Source organism: Dermacentor albipictus, chromosome 5, assembly GCF_038994185.2.
Source record: "Dermacentor albipictus isolate Rhodes 1998 colony chromosome 5, USDA_Dalb.pri_finalv2, whole genome shotgun sequence".
Lineage (NCBI taxonomy): Eukaryota > Metazoa > Arthropoda > Arachnida > Ixodida > Ixodidae > Dermacentor > Dermacentor albipictus.
This window is the reverse complement of record NC_091825.1, coordinates 661,907-680,240: the sequence shown is the minus strand read 5'-3', so window position 1 is coordinate 680,240 and position 18,334 is coordinate 661,907. Positions and strand designations below refer to the sequence as shown.

Here is an 18,334-nt window from a genome sequence, read left to right as displayed (position 1 = left end):
ACGGTTCATTTTTAGCCGATATGACCGCAACTTTTCTCCCTCATCTCACGCATGCGCATTATCAATAGAACCCTTGGCTCATCGACGCACACTTGAACGTATCACTTTGCTACACAAGATTGTACACGGCCAAAGTTGCATTGATGCCCCGATTTCCTTCAGTCATCCCACTGGGCGTGTCACGCGCCGTTCACACCCACTTAATATTGTTCCTTTCCAGTCTTTTGTAAATTGTTTTAAGTATTCGTTTTTTCCAAGCACTGTTGAAATTTGGAACAACCTAGCTGGTTCCTTGCGGGAAAAATCTAATGAAGAGTTTGTGAAGAGTTTGTGAGTTTGCGAAGAATTGTCTAACCATATTTTGTAATTATGTTTCAAGTTCATTGTATGTTGTGTTGATCGAATCTCTGATGTATCCACTCCTGCTATGTCTCATGTATTGAGACAGCAGTATCTGTAAATAAATAAAAATAAAATAAATGAAGACCGTGTTAAGGGGGACCTGGGCCTCGAGCAATTCGCAACTTTGACGTGCGGTGGCGCCGTCGTGCGGTGGCGGCTGGAAACAATAGAAAGATTATACTCGTCACTGGCTGCCGCCCGTTCGCGTAGCGTATTGGTGTTGCGTATGCTTTTCCTTCACTTTTGGTTGATGTTTTAACGTGTTCAAAGCTCCCGTGAGATCCTGAAGGACACTTAATATGCTCAGAATGAGCAAACATAGAAGCAACCGTATTCGCTGCGTGCCACAATGGGTGCTGAGCGGTAGTTATGCGGTAGGTGATGTGAGCCTTGACTCATTCCCACCGGCTGCATCCATGAGGAAGAAATTGATTATTAAGCTGCGGATCGGCAAAGCTGTCACAGAAGTGATGAAGGTTTGCAGTGCGCACTTCATGCCGGAGGACCTTTTGTGGAATACGACAGATGAGTGATGATTCCGGGCACTTGAAATCTTCGGTGTCTTCGGTGTCCCCTTTCTTATGGATTAGGATTATGTTAACATTCTTCCAAGATTCCGGTATGCTCAAGGTCATGAGGCATAGTTTATACAGGGTGGCCAGTTTTTCTAGAACAATCTGTCCACTATCCTTCAACAAATCTGCTGTTACCTTATCCTCCCCACCTGCCTTCCCCGTTTGCATAGCTCCCAAGGCTTTCTTTACTTCTTCTGGCGTTACTTGTGGGATTTCAAATTCCTCTAGACTATTCTCTCTTCCATTATCGTCGTGGGTACCAATGGTACTGTATAAAGCTTCTTTCATCCTAACTTCACTGAGCCCTATTATATCCCATTTACTGCCCTCTAATTCCGCCATTAGCACTGCTAGACTTGCCTCACTAGACAATGTTCTAGCGTTAAACGTTGACAGGTTCAGATTCCAATGGCGGCCTCTCCGGAACCAGGGATTCTTAGCACCCTCTGCTGCGTCGCAGGTCTGACCGACGCCGTGGTCAGTTGCTTCAGAGCTGCTGGGGACTGAGGGCCAGGGTTTGATTGTTGTGTTCATATAGGAGGTTGTGACCAAGTGCTGCACCAGGGTGGCCAATCCTGCTCTGGTGAGGGATTGCGTTACCGGTTCTGGTCACCGGGATTAGGCCAAACTCCAGGCCTGTTTATGCAATTTTATCAACAAGTGGATTTTTTTTTTGGAGGAAAATTGCGCGGCACTGGTATTCAAACCACGGTCCTCTTGCACGTGAGGCGGAGGTTCTACCTCTACGCCACTGCTGCATCTTACCTGAAACAATAGGGCCATGTTACAAAGCAACAAAAATGCCTAATGGTTACTTGCTGCTTGAGCTGAGTGATAAAACAGAGCACAGCAAGCTGTCTGACGTCATGGCGATTGGGGACAACCCCGTCTCCATTTGTCCTCACCGCTCACTTAACACAGTCCGTGGAGTAATATCTGAACAAGACCTTTTGGACTTAACTGTAAAAGAACTGCTGGAAGGATGGAAGGTGAAGTGACCACGTGCTCCCAAGAAGATCAACCGAGCAAAGAATGTTTATTATGGGTATCGCGTGCAATATATAGCACACAGCAAGAAAGAGGAGTAGGGACGAATAGAGAGTAACGGAAGAAAGTGATTACAGCAGGTGCGCCCAGCTTCTTAGGCACATGCAGTGCCATGGCGATACAACAGTCTCCTGTTCTCTTAGGGGGAGAACCTGTCAGGGGGACGTCTCGAACGGGTCGACCTTCGTAGTTCCAGAGTTGTGGTCCCATCCGTCGTATTCCCACTAGCAGTCGTGTCGACGGCTCTATTGCCTCTGGCTGAGAGACACGGCTGCACTTGCTCCGAGTCCTGTACCACCACACGTGGTTCCACTTGGTCCCAGTGTCGTCACATTATTTCACCCTCCGATCCCTCGGCAGTCACCATACAAGACACCTCTGTTGTTTGGACACATGCTTGAGTCCATGTGTCTCCGAGGCAACCGCAGTTTCGCACCCAAATTGGTTTATCCTTCTGCAAGAAATCACTGGCAAAAAGGTAAATGTCACGCTCTGTTTCTGATGGCAACAAGTTATCTAATCGGGAGCATAGCTCACGCCCCATCAGCAGCATAGGCGGGATTCTTCTGCTCAACAGCGGCGTTCGTCGGTAGTTGTGCAAGATCCTGGCCAGCCGCGTTTGCATTGATCCTTGCCTGTTTTTCTGCAGGCTTTATTTTATGGCACGCACCGCTCGTTCCGCCAACCCATTCGATTGAGGGTGATATGGTGCAGTGCGCATGTGCTTTATTCCATTCACTGCAGTGAAAGTCTGGAATTCTCGGCTTGCAAACTGCGGCCCATTATCTGTGATGATTGTGCGCGGGAACCCAAAAGTGCTAAAAAAAAGGGTGCGCAGGGTGTCACAGATCTCCTCTAGAGAACACTCTGGCCGAAAGAATGGATTAGGCGACAGGTGTATCTACACAGACGCACATTTAATACAACCATGGGACACAAACACTAGCACACAAACCAAAAAAAACTAACACAACATACAAAGGCTATCAGTACACACGACCCGATAACACTGCTACTAGCGTTCTACTGTGAGTGGTTGGCGTTCGTGCTCACGTCTGGTTCAGTGCGGATATGGCATGGTATGGGTCCCATAGCCGGTGTCGGAGTGGCGTTCAACGTTCTAGGGCTGGCGTCGCTGGCGGCGTCGTTGGTTGCGTCGTACACGCTCCTGGTCAAAATGCCCGTGGAGGTGTTGCCGAAGATGTTGGCGTTGGGGCACCACCCAGAAGAGTGGCAACAGCGCTGGAGACACCCCTGGCCATAGCAGGCGTTAGCGTCCTCCGTGGACTCCCCGGAACGGGCTCAGGAATGGCAGGAAATCTGCGGTGCGAAGCTCTAAACCGCGAGCTCACTGGAGCAGTAGCCAGTGTCGCTCTCTTCCAGCAGAACCGTCCCTGACCCGCCGAGCCCTGTGCCTCGCCCTTCCTCGCCCTTTTATAGCCTCGATGTTAGTCCACGTAATCCTTCTCTTCGTCTTCTCTTCTCCACAAATCATCGCTTTCCATCTGACCGTATACTTCTCGTCTCCACCAATCATCTATTGTCACCTCACTGAGTACTTCTTCTTTATCTTCTTTCGTCTTCGGTTAATCCACGTCATTCTTAACGCCATCCTCGTCGTCTTCTTGAAACCTTTCTTCGTTTACAACTATTTTAGCCTCCCTGTTATATGTGACACAGGGCATCTACGGTCATACCAGTTGTGGAAGTTCACAAAGGCACAGCTTCCGTCCACTTACTGTGGGAATCGACCACAATTAATAGCATTTAGCCATCCACCGGACCCGCAAAATCAATATGCAGACGAGACCACGGTTGCCTGGTTGAGTGCACTCTTGGGATCGGATGTTGGTGGCTCCAACGCATGGTGCTCAATGCGCATGTTCCTCTGATTTGAGCGGTCTATAAAGGAGTTACGCAATAAAATGGTCAGTTGAGAGTAGTGCCTTGTCCTGGGGGGGGGGGAGGTGTCGTCTTTCTTGTGTTAGTCGTTTTGCGCTTAACAAAGTATTCATGGATTCGCACCAACTAGCCCGCCAACGCATTGTGCTGTACATACACACGTGTACAGAAGAGTGGTGAATGGAGGTGGATGAGGGAAGAAAGCTGCACAGACGTGGCTTGAGGTAACCTCACCCCCTTAGGTACAATATGGCTGCATGGGGTAACACATCAAGCGCCATATAAATTACACTTATTTAGTGTCCATAAAACATTGCAGTTATACAATATATGAAAAAACAGTGAAATATTTCCACAATAACTATGCAAAACACACTGCAGCATTGAAATAATTAAATGATATGCACTTGGTAACATAGACAAAAAGAATATAACATACATTATTAATCATTCACAAATGCGCTCTAAAGAGATGAAAGCGATAGAGTTTTAAATTCTGAAAGCGATAAATACTGTAAATTGTAGCCTGCTCTATGATATGAATTCAGTAATCTTGGAAGGTTGTTACACAAAATTTGACAACCATAGTTGGTTCTAGAGTGCGGAGCCTTCCATACTTCAGGTGTACGAGTTGACTAACTGTATGAATTTACGGATAGTTTTGCAAGTTCTACAAGTAAAGTTTTGTCATGTTTGGTACTAAAGTAATACTCGCGTAATAGTCTGCAGTTATAGATCTTATGGGCTGTAGCAATGTTGTACTTCTCGAGCAGGTTTTCAGTATGAGCAGCAAACGGTACATTAACGATGACACATATTTTCTTCTGCATATGAAATAATTTACTCAAGTTACATTGAGTTGTGATGCCCCGTAGAAGATGCCCATAATGTACGTGAGACACAAATAAGGCATTATAAATTAATAATTTTACACAGACTGGTAAAGTATATCTTAGCCATTTAAAACACATGTTATGCGGCTAAGTTTTTGGAGTACAAAGTTTACATGGTCGTCCCATTGCATAGTACTTGTGAAGTGCACCGCTAACACTTTTGCAGAAAGAGCAAGTTCTATATTTGTGGATCTATATGCTAATGTTAGATCTAAAGGAAGAATCATGCCTTTGGTATGAAAAATTATGACCTTTGTTTTCGCCGTATTTACTTTTAAACAGTTCTCTGTGGACCAATAGGATAGGCTGCGCAAGAAGTCATTTGCCATAGTAATTAAATTGGTACAAGAACCGGACGAGATGAAAACACTCATGTCATCTGCGTAAATCACAAATTTCGCCTTTTCGTAGAGGGAAGTAATATCGTTAGCATATAAGTTAAAGAGCAATGGGCCCGAAATGCTACCCTGTGGGACGCCACAAAATATTTCTTTGGTTACCGACGTATTGTGGCCTACAGAAACAAACTGGCGTCTGTTATTAAGATAAGATTTTAATAATTCAAGTGCAATGCCTCTAATCCCATATTTCTCTAGCTTATAGAATAAAACGTGAATAATATGATCAAACGCCCGTGTAAAGTCGACAAATATGCCTAGTGTTAATAGCTTATGTTTGAAGTTCTGCAATATAAATTCTTTTTGATCGAGAAGAGCTAATTCAGTCGACCTGTTTTTACAGAAACCATATTGAGCATTTGAAATTATCTTGTATTTGTCACGGAATGAAGACAACTGACATAGAATAATTTTTTCAAGACCTTTTGTAAAAACAGGATTGAGATCAGGCGATAATTTTTTATATCTAATTTATCACCCTTTTTAAAGGAGACTACTACCTTAACCTTCATATTTTCTGGAAATACGCCTGTAGAAATGCACAAATTATAAATATGTGTCAAAATAAAGGCTATGTCATATATAGCAAATTTTATAGGTTGAATCTGTAGACCATCGGCATCGCAGCTGCAAGATGTTTTGTGTCTTAGGTATACAAAACACATCCGAAGGCATGAGTGGCTGAAAACATACTGTGTTTGCGTTTGGAGTGATGCGCACATAATGCGTGCGGCCTACGATGATTGAGGTCAACGTCTCTGTATACAAAATAATCATTAAAGGCGTTTGCAAAATCCTCCTTTACCAACAATCTACCATATTGACACGTGTATCTATATTTATCGGGCGACCAGGTTTCACCGCCTAACAAATCTTATCGCGCAGCGCGGGACGCGCTTGCATGTATCCGAAGTTTCTGGAAAGTTATCGATGCTTCTATCCGCAGTCTGTTGTTGCCGAACCTTGTGTTATCTGATTTATTCGCCTGACGCGAATGATGTAGAACTTTATGGAAGGCACGCGGGTCCCAACGATTAGTCTGGAACATTCGACGATTGTGTATAAAAGCCGACGCGCTTGAACCGCTGATCAGATTTTCGACGATCGCCGACTGCTAAGGCTGCTTTTCGACGTCATCGAGGATTCGGCAAACACCAGTCGCCAAGCATCGCATAATCACCGAGGAATGTGCTCGCCCACTCCGTCAGAGCCCTTACCGAGTTTCGGCGCGAGAATGTGAAGCTATAAGAGAACAAGTCGACGAAATGCTGCACGACGACATCATCCAGCCGTCGAAAAGCCCGTGGGCATCCCCTGTTGTTCTGGTAAAGAAAAAGGACGGAACCCTATGTCTCTGCGTCGATTATCGTCGTCGGAACAAGATCACGAAGAAGGACGTATACCCCCTCCCACGGATAGACGACGCGTTGGATCGGCTCTGCAACGCTAAATACTTCTCGTCCATGGACCTAAAGTCTGGCTATTGGCAAATAGAAGTCGACGAAAGAGATCGCGAAAAGACCGCCTTCATCACCCCAGACGGCCTCTACGAGTTCACGGTTATGCCATTCGAACTGTGCTCGGCGCCTGCTACGTTCCAGCGCGTGATGGACACGGTTTTAGCAGGATTGAAGTGGCAGACCTGCCTCGTATACTTGGATGACGTCGTCGTCTTCGCCGGAAATTTCGACGTTCACCTTAAGCGGCTGGCAACAGTACTAGAGGCCATCAGGTCATCAGGACTTACTCTGAAGCCGGAAAAGTGCCGCTTTGCTTACGAGGAGCTTCTATTTTTAGGCCACGTCATCAGCAAATCTGGAGTCCGCCCCGACCCGCAGAAGACAGCTGCCATAGCAAAGTTCCCACAGCCCATCGACAAGAAGGCAGTGCGTAGATTTCTTGGCATGTGTGCCTACTACAGGCGATTTGTCAAGAACTTTTCACGCATCGCTGAGCCGCTGACGCAGCTAACTAAATGCGACGTCGAGTTCAAGTGGGAAACGCCGCAGGCCAAGGCATTTCAAGAACTCAAACGACGCATGCAGTTGCCGCCCGTACTTGCGCACTTCGACGATCACGCCGATACCGAAATCCACACCGACGCCAGTAGCCTAGGCCTCGGCGCCGTCCTGGTCCAGAGAAAAGATGGACATGAACACGTGATAGCTTACGCTAGCCGGTCGTTGTCAAAAGCGGAAGGCAATTATTCTACAACCGAAAAGGAATGCCTCGCCATCGTTTGGGCTACAGCGAAATTTCGCCCTTACCTATATGGCAGGCCATTCAAAGTCGTCAGCGACCATCATGCCTTGTGTTGGCTAGCGAATTTAAAGGATCCCTCAGGACGGCTGGCACGGTGGAGCCTCAGACTACAAGAATACGACATCACCGTAACATACAAGTCCGGACGAAAACACTCAGACGCCGATTGCCTATCCCGCGCCCCCATTGACCCGCCGCCGCAAGATGACGAGGATGACGACGCCTTCCTTGGAATAATAAGCGCGGAAGACTTCGCCGAACAACAACGAGCGGACCCGGAACTTAAAGGCCTCGTCGGTTATTTGGAAGGGCACACCGACGTTGTCCCCAGGGCATTTAAGCGCGGATTATCTTCCTTCACGCTTCAAGACAGTCTACTCGTGAAGAAGAACTTCTCGCCAGTCCGCGCCAATTACCTTCTTGTTGTCCCGTCAGGACTTCGTCCAGAAGTATTGCATGCCCTACATGACGATCCGACCGCTGGACGCCTCGGATTTTCCCGGACACTATCGAGGATACAAGAAAAGTATTATTGGCCGCGCCTGACCGCCGACGTCGCCCGTTATGTCAGAACATGCCGAGACTGTCAGCGACGCAAGACATCGCCGACAAGGCCAGCCGGATTACTACAGCCAATCGAGCCTCCTTGCCGACCATTCCAGCAGATCGGGATGGACTTGCTGGGACCCTTTCTGACGTCAATAACCGGAAATAAGTGGATCGTCGTGGCGACGGACTACCTCACCCTCTTCGCTGAAACAAAAGCACTGCCGAAAGGTAGCGCAGCCGAAGTGGCGAAATTCTTTGTCGAAAACATCTTGCTGCGACATGGCGCCCCAGAAGTCCTCATCACCGACCGAGGAACGGCCTTTACAGCGGAGCTCACCCAAGCCATTCTGAAATACAGTCAGACAAGGCACAGGAGGACAACGGCTTACCACCCGCAGACGAATGGTCTTACGGAGCGGCTGAATAAGACCCTCGCCGACATGCTAGCGATGTACGTCGACGTCGAACACAAGACCTGGGATGCCGTCCTGCCGTACGTAACATTCGCTTATAACACGGCGGTGCAAGAAACAACACAGATCACGCCGTTCAAGTTGGTTTACGGCAGGAACCCTACGACGCTCGATGCCATGCTGCCGCACGTAACGGACGAAGAGAATCTTGACGTCGCTACCTATCTCCAGCGCGCCGAAGAAGCCTGACAGCTCGCCCGCCTGCGAATCAAGAACCAGCAGAGGACCGACAGCCGACACTACAATCTCCGATGACGCTTCGTCGAGTACCAGCCCGGCGACCGTGTTTGGGTATGGACCCCTATACGCCGACGAGGACTGAGCGACAAGCTTTTGCGTCGCTATTTTGGACCGTACAAGATCATCCGACGTATTTGTGCACTGGACTAAGAGGTCGTGCCAGACGGCATTTCGCTGTCACAGCGGCGCCGCTCACGACCTGAAATTGTCCACGTTGTGCGGCTCAAGCCGTACCACCAGCGTTGACGAACTTTGGGACTTCGCCTTTATTTCTTTTCGTTGTTTTGTTACTTATGTTTAATAAGTGTCCTTTTGTGTTTCGCTCTCTTTGTAGCAGCGGGACGATGCTTTTTAAGAGGGGGGTATTGACACGTGTATCTATATTTATCGGGCGACCAGGTTTCACCGCTTAACAAATCTTATCGCGCAGCGCGGGACGCGCTTGCATGTATCCGAAGTTTCTGGAAAGTTATCAATGCTTCTATCCGCAGTCTGTTGTTGCCGAACCTTGTGTTATCTGATTTATTCGCCTGACGCGAATGATGTAGAACTTTATGGAAGGCACGTGGGTCCCAACGATTAGTCTGGAACATTCGACGATTGTGTATAAAAGCCGACGCGCTTGAACCGCTGATCAGATTTTCGACGATCGCCGCCGAACCTTGTGTTATCTGATTTATTCGCCTGACGCGAATGATGTAGAACTTTATGGAAGGCACGTGGGTCCCAACGATTAGTCTGGAACATTCGACGATTGTGTATAAAAGCCGACGCGCTTGAACCGCTGATCAGATTTTCGACGATCGCCGACTGTGTTCGCCGCTTTCGTTGTGCTATAAGTGTAGCCTGTTTTGTGGGCACAGGTTCGCCCAATAAAAGCTAGTTTTGTATTCCACCGTACTGCTTCTTTCTTCGCCGTCACTACCACGTGACAATATAAACTAATTTGTTGAATTGCATCACTCCTCTGATTTCTATTCATAAGAGCATTGAGTCTATTCCATAGTTTCTTTGAGTCATTCATACAAGACAAAAACATCTGCAGAAAATAAGCATCACATGCTTTCAGTAGCTCATTGCTTAATTTGTTACGAAACATTTTAAATGTTTTTAGTCCAGATGCTCTCGAGTTTTGATCAATTTTGCATTTACAGTTTAACCCGACTATATCGAACTTGTTTACATCGAATTATCCCATGTATAGAACAATTTCTGAACACCGTGATGTCACAATGAGTATATATAGCAAAAAGTACGGTTAAATCGAATGAAAATAGCAGCCGCACTTGATACCGTATTTACTCGATTCTAAGCACCCCCTTTTTTTCACGATCGCGATTGTGCTGGAATGTATTTCTCTGCGGCTGGAAGCACGCTCCCGCAGGGTGCGCCGAGTCATTGCACCTGACGCATGTATGGAACCACGTGTCACTGACGTCACGCTGGTTCTACTTAAACGGCTGTGAAAATAAAGACGGGACTCTTTCCCCTTGCTGGCGTTTTGGACTACAGTCGTCTCCTGTCTTTCGTCGATCACGCACTGATAGCGGCGGCGCTGATACGACATGGTGTCAGAAGTGATGCGATCTACCCACTTTTAAAAGCGATTGAAAAGAGCATCGAGACGTCTTCAGAAAGGGCGGCTGCAATGGCCGCTGCATCGCCGCCGGGTCTTCAGCAGCCGCCACCGCTGGACTTCGACACTACCTCAGAGTGGCCGGCGTGGATACTGCACTGCGACGACTATCGCTATGCGTCGGGCCTGAATGAGCGCCCGGAAGAGGCACAAGTACACACTCTGCTTTATACCATGGGTCGACAAGCAAGGGACATCTTCGCCACCTTCAATCTTTCTGCAGAAGATTCGAAGAAATTTGAGCTGCTCAAAAAGAAGTTCGACGATTACTTCATCAAGGAGAGCAACGTTGTCTATGAGAGCGCTTGCTTTCACAAGCGGTACCAGATGCCTGGCGAGTCCATTGACCAGTTTATGACTGTTTTACACGTCTTGGCGGACAAATGCGACTTCGGAGAATTCAAGCAGCGCCTCATCGGGGACTGGTTCGTCGTGGGCCTGCGGGATGAAAAACTTTCCGAGTCGCTCCAAATGGATCCCAAGCTGTCTCTCGCAACAGCTCTGGCGAGGGCCCGCCTAAAAGAGACCATTCAGCAGCAGCAACAAGAACTTCGAAACTGCAACGAAGTCCACGAATACACACCGTGCAAGCCATGTGAGGACGTCAATGTCGACGCAGTGGGCTACCGCAGGAAACCGCAGCGCAACAAGGAAACCCGGCCGACATCAGCTCGATCCGAAGGACCGTGCATCTTCTGCGGAGGTAACTCGCGGCCAAGGACAGCCTGCCCAGCGAGAAGCCAGAGGTGCTTCAACTGCGGCTTAAAGGGACACTTCGGCAAGGTGTGCCTCAAAGGGACTTCTCCAGGCTACCAGCGACAGGTGCAAGTGTCGTCTGTACAAAAGGACAGTGGGGAGGTTTTTTTGGGCGCGGTCGAGGCACCTCGCTCCAAAGCGCGTTACGTTCAGGTATTACTTAACTCCGTGCCTGTTTTTGCAAAGGTCGACTCAGGGACAGAAGTGTCCGTAATTCCAGCATCATTTCCGGGACTTCCCACGAGCTTGGAAAAGGCCGATGAGGTCTTGACTGGCGCTAGCGATGACCGCTTAAATGTTCTGGGCAAGTTTCAGGCGGACATATTTTGGAGTGGACAAACTTCGCGCCAAACGTGTTATGTGGTCAGTCCTTTGCGCCATGTACTGCTGGGTTTGCCGGCTCTCGAAGCGTTGGGAGTCAAGTTCGTTGACTCTGTGGCTCACAAGGAACCCAACTACGAAGTTTCGTGCCCTCAGGTTTTCAACAACTTGGGCACTATGCCGGGGGAGTATACAATAAGGCTTAAACCAAATGCTGTTCCATTTGCAATAAGCGCACCGCGCAGAATTCCTATATCGCTTCAGGAGCCTGTAAAACGACAACTCGAGAAGATGGAACAAATGGGCGTCATTCGTAAAGTCGAAGAGCCAACAGAGTGGTGTGCCGGCATTGTACCTGTACAAAAGCACTCGGGAGATGTAAGGATCTGCGTAGACCTTACGCAATTGAACAAGTTTGTCTTAAGATAAAGATACACATTGCCTACTGTCGACCAAGCACTGGGCTCTCTTGCCGGTGCAAAATGGTTTTACAAATTAGACGCGAATTCCGGCTTCTATCAGGTGTGACTCAGCAAGGCCGCAGAAGTGCTGACCATGTTCATTACACCGTTTGGGCGGTACTGTTTCACTAGGTTGCCATTTGGGATTACATCAGCTCCAGAGAATTTTCAAAGAATGTCTGAAATCCTGGCAGGCCTTCCTGGCGTCGTTAACCTGATGGACGATATTCTCATTTTTGGTGACAGCAAAGCGCAATATGACTCTAGACTATCGAATGTCTTAGCTAAGCTGGCCCAGTCTAACGTTACCTTAAACAAAGCAAAGTGTGTGCGGTGTTCGAAGCATAAGCTTTCTGGGCCACTTACTCAGCGAGGAAGGCGTACAGCCGGATCCGGCCAAACTCAGAGCCATTAAAGAGCTGAAAGCACCCTCGGATATATCGCAATTACGCAGTGTTCTGGGCATGGCCAACCACCTAGGCCGTTTTTTGCCGAACTTGGCGCAAACCACTGCCCCGCTACGGGAGCTTTTGCAGAAAGGGACCGACTGGGCTTGGGGCCCTGCTCAGAACACGGCTTTTGAAAGCTTGAAATCTCTTATCTGCTCAGCAAAGTGCATGGCTATGTACGATCCACGCCTTCCCACGATTCTTTCGGCGGACGCCTCGTCTTACGGTCTCGGTGCCGTCCTTTTCCAGAAACAACGCAATGGCGAGCGCCGGCCGATAGCGTTTGCTTCAAGATCACTGTCGAAAACTGGGCAGCGCTATGCGCAACTGGAAAAGGAGGCACTAGCGTTAACATAGGCTGTCGATAGATTCGATGAATACATAAGAGCAAAGTGTCTACCAAGTTGACATTTCCAAATTCCCCGATTTTTCCAGGTTTTTCCTGAGCACCTTTGCAAAATTCCCTGAATGAGCCAGAACTTTGTTTTATGTCAAAACAGGCTGACACCATGTTGCCCGATGCTGTCACTTTCTACTAAGCATGTTGAAACAAAAAAAGGACAATCTAATTTGAATAGTAAGAAGTAATATCTATTTTATTTAAAAACAGAAAGAAGGTGTTAGTAAAATGCACAGCGAAAGAAATGGTAAAACCCATTCGAAACTGAGTCGAACATTTTCAAATACGAATGAAAAGGAGATGCATACATGAGTAAATATTCCCTGCAGGGGCGTCTGCGTCAGCAGGCGTTTGGTGTGTTGCGACACCATGTTCCCGAGCACACGAGGGTTGGACCCTCCCGCGTGTAGCCGTGCGCGGCTTAGCCGTGTCCGGGGAAAGGGGGATCCTGGAGGTTGAGCCGATGCTGGGTGTTCGGACCTTTAAGGCCCCTCGGCGGAGGCAACACACCTCTTTGGCCTCTGCTTCACGTAGACGGCACCCCCGGACTGACCCACCCGGGGGAAATCGGCAGTCGCCTTTTCCTGTCCTCCTCTCCAATCTTCGTCTTTCTCTCTCGCCTTTTTCATCTTTCCTGTCTTCTCATCACTTCTCACTTCCTAGTTTCCCGGCGGCAAGGGTTAACCTTGTGTAGCTAGCCAGCCTTGGTTATGCTGTATTTGGTTATAGCAGCGATGTACGGCTGGCGTTGGCAGGGTTTCCATTGCAGGAACTTCTGTTACGTCCCCCTGTTGGGCTCCATGGTGGGTGGTCGGCATCGCGGCCGAAAACCCAACTGTTTTCATAGAAAGCGCTTTTCCTAAACTACCTGATCGCCCTCAGAAACGAGGGCGCACCGAAGATCTTTCAGTTTTTCGGGTGACAAGTCCAGAACTTTCCTAGATACCATGTGATTCACTCAGAAAACCCAGACAAACTAGTGCGTAACATTTCACCGTTCCTTGTTTCGAAGTCTTTAACTGAAGTTTTTGGAACAGGATATAAGGCGTCGAGAATGACAAGTGGTGATCTCTTGGAGCTCCTCGATAAGGAGCAGTACGAGAAACTGCCGAAACTTGTGTCATTTGGGGAGACCCAAGTAACAGTAACCCTGCACTGTACCATGAACACCACCCGCGGCGTTGTCTCGGACGATGACATGCTAGAGCTCACTGAAGCTGAACTCTTGGAGGGCTTCAGTGAACAGAATGTTATAAATGTTAAGCGAATTAAGATGAGGCGAGATGGTAAAGAGATCAAGACGAAACACCTAATACTCACTTTCGGTTCAAGTGTCCTCCCCGAGTCCATCGAGGCCGGTTATATCAAACTTCGTGTTAGGCCATGCGTGCCCAATCCTCATAGATGCTTTAAGTGCCAAAGGTTCGGCCACAGTTCACAGAACTGTCGAGGCCGGCTTACATTTGCCAAGGGCAGTGACAATGAACATTCCTCCGAAACATGCCAGAACACTCCACATTGTGTCAACTGTGATGGCGAGCATGTCGCATACTCGCGGTCCCGCCCGTCCTGGAAAAGAGAAAAGGACATTGTGACAATCAAAGTCAAAGAAAACATCTTTCAAAGAGGCACGTAGGCGGGTGTCATACCTGTCTAGGAGCAGCTTTGCTGATGTGGCGCGTAAGGGGGCAGCGTCACAACGGCCTCCGGCGGCTGTCCGACCCACAGGCAGTGAGTCGGCAGTTACGCCATCTGCCCCCGCGGCGGTTGCAGCTAGCGCTGCTCCGTCAACACAGCCGAGGGGACCCTCGACCTCGAAGGTGTGCGCAGCCGAGGCTGCCCCAACCTCCCCGGCCCCTTCCAGCGCTGGCAACAGCCGGCGCAGCCAAATCCTGCAGGGTGCCCCATCGACCTCTGGGCTGGTGGGCGCAGGGTCTTGCCCTCCAAGGCAGGACTCTCTCTTGTAACTTCTCGCTCGCAAGAGCACGTGACCTGCGCCTCACAAGAGGCAATGTACACTACACCTGTCCTCAAGGCACACCAAACGCCTAAGGAGCGGCGAGGCTCCCTCGAACGCTTTGACACCACGCATCAGTAGCCGGACTTTCTTTTCCTCGGACATTTCCGGGTCGGCGTTGTGGAATAGGCGGTTCATTTCTTCTGTAAAAATCGCGGTGGTTTCTTTAGGCAGCTGCACTGGGTTTCTAGTAGTGCTTGGGCTCGTTCTCGGCGTGCGATGCTTGTGAATGTCTGCAGGAAGCCGCTTCGGAAAAGGTCCCAGGTGGTTAAGGTGGCTTCTCTGTTCTCGAACCACGTCCTGGCAGCGTCTTCCAATGCGAAGAAGACATGTCTAAATTTGTCGTCGCTGTTCCAGCTTTTAAATGCAGCGACCCTCTCATACGTCTCGAGCCAGGTTTCCGGGTCCTCGAATGTTGAACCGCGGAATGTCAGGGGCTCCCTGGGCTGCTGCAGCATGACGGGGGCTGCTGGGGCTGCCATTGGGGTGGACTTGGTGGAAATCTTCCTGCTCGTCTCAGGTGGAAGTCCGTGCTCTGGGGGCAGTCCTTGCAGTCGGCGGCTAGTACTCTGGTCTTGGGTGATGTTGGTTTTGTCCTCGGGCTTCGGGCTTGGATCGCGGTGTTGCGGGGCCGTTCGGTACATGAACGCACAATCACCTCCATCAGATGTCACGTAATGGTGACGTTGAAGAACACAGTAGCAATTCTGTGAAAGACAAAACTAACTTTTATTGGGCGAACCTGTGCCCACAAAAGCAGGCTACACTTATAGCACAATGATAGCGGCGAACACGGTCGGCGATCGTTGAAAATCTGATCAACGGGTCAAGCGCGTCGGCTTTTATACATCAATCGTCGAATGTTCCGGACTAATCGTGGGGACCCGCGTGCCTTCCACAAAGTTCTACACCATTCGCGTTAGGCGATCAAATCAGATAACATAAAGTTCGGCGACAACAGACAGCAGATAGAAACATCGATAACTTTCCAGAAACTTCCGATACATGCAGGCGCGTCCCGCGCTGTGCGATAACATTTGTTAGGCGGCGAAACGTGGTCGCCCGATAAAGATCAGTACACGTGTCAATATGCTAGTTTCATCTTGGCACCTAGGCTTTCCTGTTATCGGATGCACTATCCCATAAGTTCTTCCGGATTTGCTTGGTGGCTGCCGAGAAGTCCTCTTGCACTGAAAAAGTAGCTCCTTTCAGCTTGAAGCTGTTTTTAGGCACAATTCTTTTTTCCCCGAATGTCTATGAACTTTAATATTACCAATCTTGGTTTATCCGGCTGCGTGCGCCCTATGCTATGCTGTGTTTCCACAGAATTCACTTCTACACTTGGCTTATCCTTGCACAGAACTAAGATTGATCCAAGGGAGTCCTGTGTTTCTTCGAATCTTTCGGGGTTTCCAAAAACCAGAAGATTGTTTCGCCTACTTCTGTCTTCAAAACTCGCTTTTTTTGCAATCCCTGAAGTTTTTTCGAGACTGGATACTTTGGTACCCAGTTCCTTAATGACTGACATTGATGTTTCAACCTTCCCGAGTTTCAACTCTATTGCATCTAATTGTTTGTGCATAGTCTCTTGGCCATCAAGAAGTTATTTTCGCAAGCGAAACGGCTTTTGCGTAATTGCTTGCTAATTCTTTTGCTTGCGTAATTCTCAGGCACTAGTTCAATATTTGAGAGAGGAAAATGCTGGTGATTGTACAGCGTTTAGTATGGATATCGAAGACCTGTATTATTCCTTGCCGCATCATGGGTTGCTAAATTCTGTAAACGAGTGCATTAAAGAATAAGTGCAAGGGTGGGCTTTCATTGACAAATGCAGTGTTTCCACGGGAGCTTTTTTAGAAATTCTTTCAGTGTACTTGAAGTCGACGCTGATTGGGTAAAGAGATGGCGTTTTTCTGCAGAAAGCAGGCATCTGTATTGGCTCAAAGGTTTCCCCTATTCTTAGCAAGATTTACCTGATTAAGGCTGACAGCTGCTTAGAGAAAGCCTTAGGTGATAGCTTTATCAAGGTATTTCGTTACGTTGACGATTACCTGATTTTCGGCAACAGAGAAGGATTCGATTCCGCTGCTACCTCAGTAAGTGAACAATTTAACCTTTATGGAGGAGGATTAAAGATTACCAAGGAATTTCCTCAGCGACGCGTGATTCAGTTTCTTGACATTTCACGTTTGTTGGCAGTACTCCCCAAGATCTTCGAAGCCGTTTCTAAACTTTCAATCCAAGCATTGCAAAGTAGTCAAAAACGGAATTGCCATGTCGTGCCTTAAGTCTTCTCTCACGAGATCCTGCATGCACAAAATGAGCGCCAGTTTTAATGCGCAGGTCAGCCGCCTATTAGAAGCAGGTCATCCTAGTATAGCAGTGGCCACTGTGGCTGAGTGCCTAAGGAAGTCGGTTTCGAGAGGGAAAGACGTGATTACTGAAAGCAGTAATAGCAGTAAAAGAGTAGTGGCTGTTCCGTACATTCATTCAGTGTCGCACAGGCTTATAAAAGTTGCAAGTAGATATGATGTTAATGTTGCTTTCACTGCTCCCAATAAGTTAAGTAAGATATGGGCTGCCGTACAGAGGAAGAAGGAGCAGGTAAAAGGAAAAAAAAAAGATATTTGTCTAGTGAAGCACAATAAGAACAACAGGTTTACTGACTGTCGTATGGGTGTGGTTTATAAAATTCCCCTTGGTTGTGGCCAGTTCTACGTAGAGCAAACGGGGCGGTGTATCAATCAAAGGCTAATGGAACATAAAAGGTCGTTAACTGGTGGATCGCCTTTAAATCTTTCCCTACATTGCCAAGATTTTAACTGCACGCCAGAGTTAGATTTGAATTAGGAACAGTGCCAACTAAGACGATCAGAGTTGGTGCTGTTCCTTTCCTAATTCAAGTATGCACCATCTAGCCCAAATGAATGTTGTCCTGAAGTATATTTTGAAAACACAGGGCCCCCTTTTTATGTGATCGTTTTAGTTGGCGCTGTTCCTTCCTAATTCAAATATGCACCATCTAGCCCAAATGAATGTTTTCCTGAACCAAAGTTAGATGAATGCGCTATATTGTACCGGCATAACAATGAAGATACGCGTGTTATGGTAGTGGCATGGCATATCTATAATGATGGAAGTGCCTGCGTGAGTCAGCCTTCGATTACTTTACACCAGGAAGAGTTTAAGTGCCTTAACAGTTATCTCTCACGTAGACTGGCACATGTACCCGACTGACACGTGGTGATACCATTCCTGAGAGCTTGCGCAGATCAGTTTTATGTCTTCTTTCTTTTTCGTCTCAGTGCTCCCTTCAGTTGATAGTCGGCGTTCGTGTTGTCCACTTCTCTACTCTTGTGTCCTGTCTGCACGCCTCGCGCCTTTTTTGCACCATGTAGTAACCTTAGCTCGAGAAGCCAGCAAAACCACCGACAAGGCTCCATGTTGCCTACAAAGTGCAATGTTACCCCCCCCCCACACACAAACACACGCACACAAACACACGCACACATACACACACATTCTTTGCTGCGGAAATAGCAACTGTGTCACT

The 18,334-nt window shown here is 48.2% G+C and overlaps 1 protein-coding gene across 6 annotated transcripts in view; it reads left to right on the top strand.

The window, feature by feature from the left end:
• The window catches only part of DCTN4-p62 (dynactin subunit 4), a 438,984-nt gene that overhangs the window by 211,373 nt on the left and 209,277 nt on the right, over positions 1-18,334 (top strand). The window lies entirely within an intron of this gene.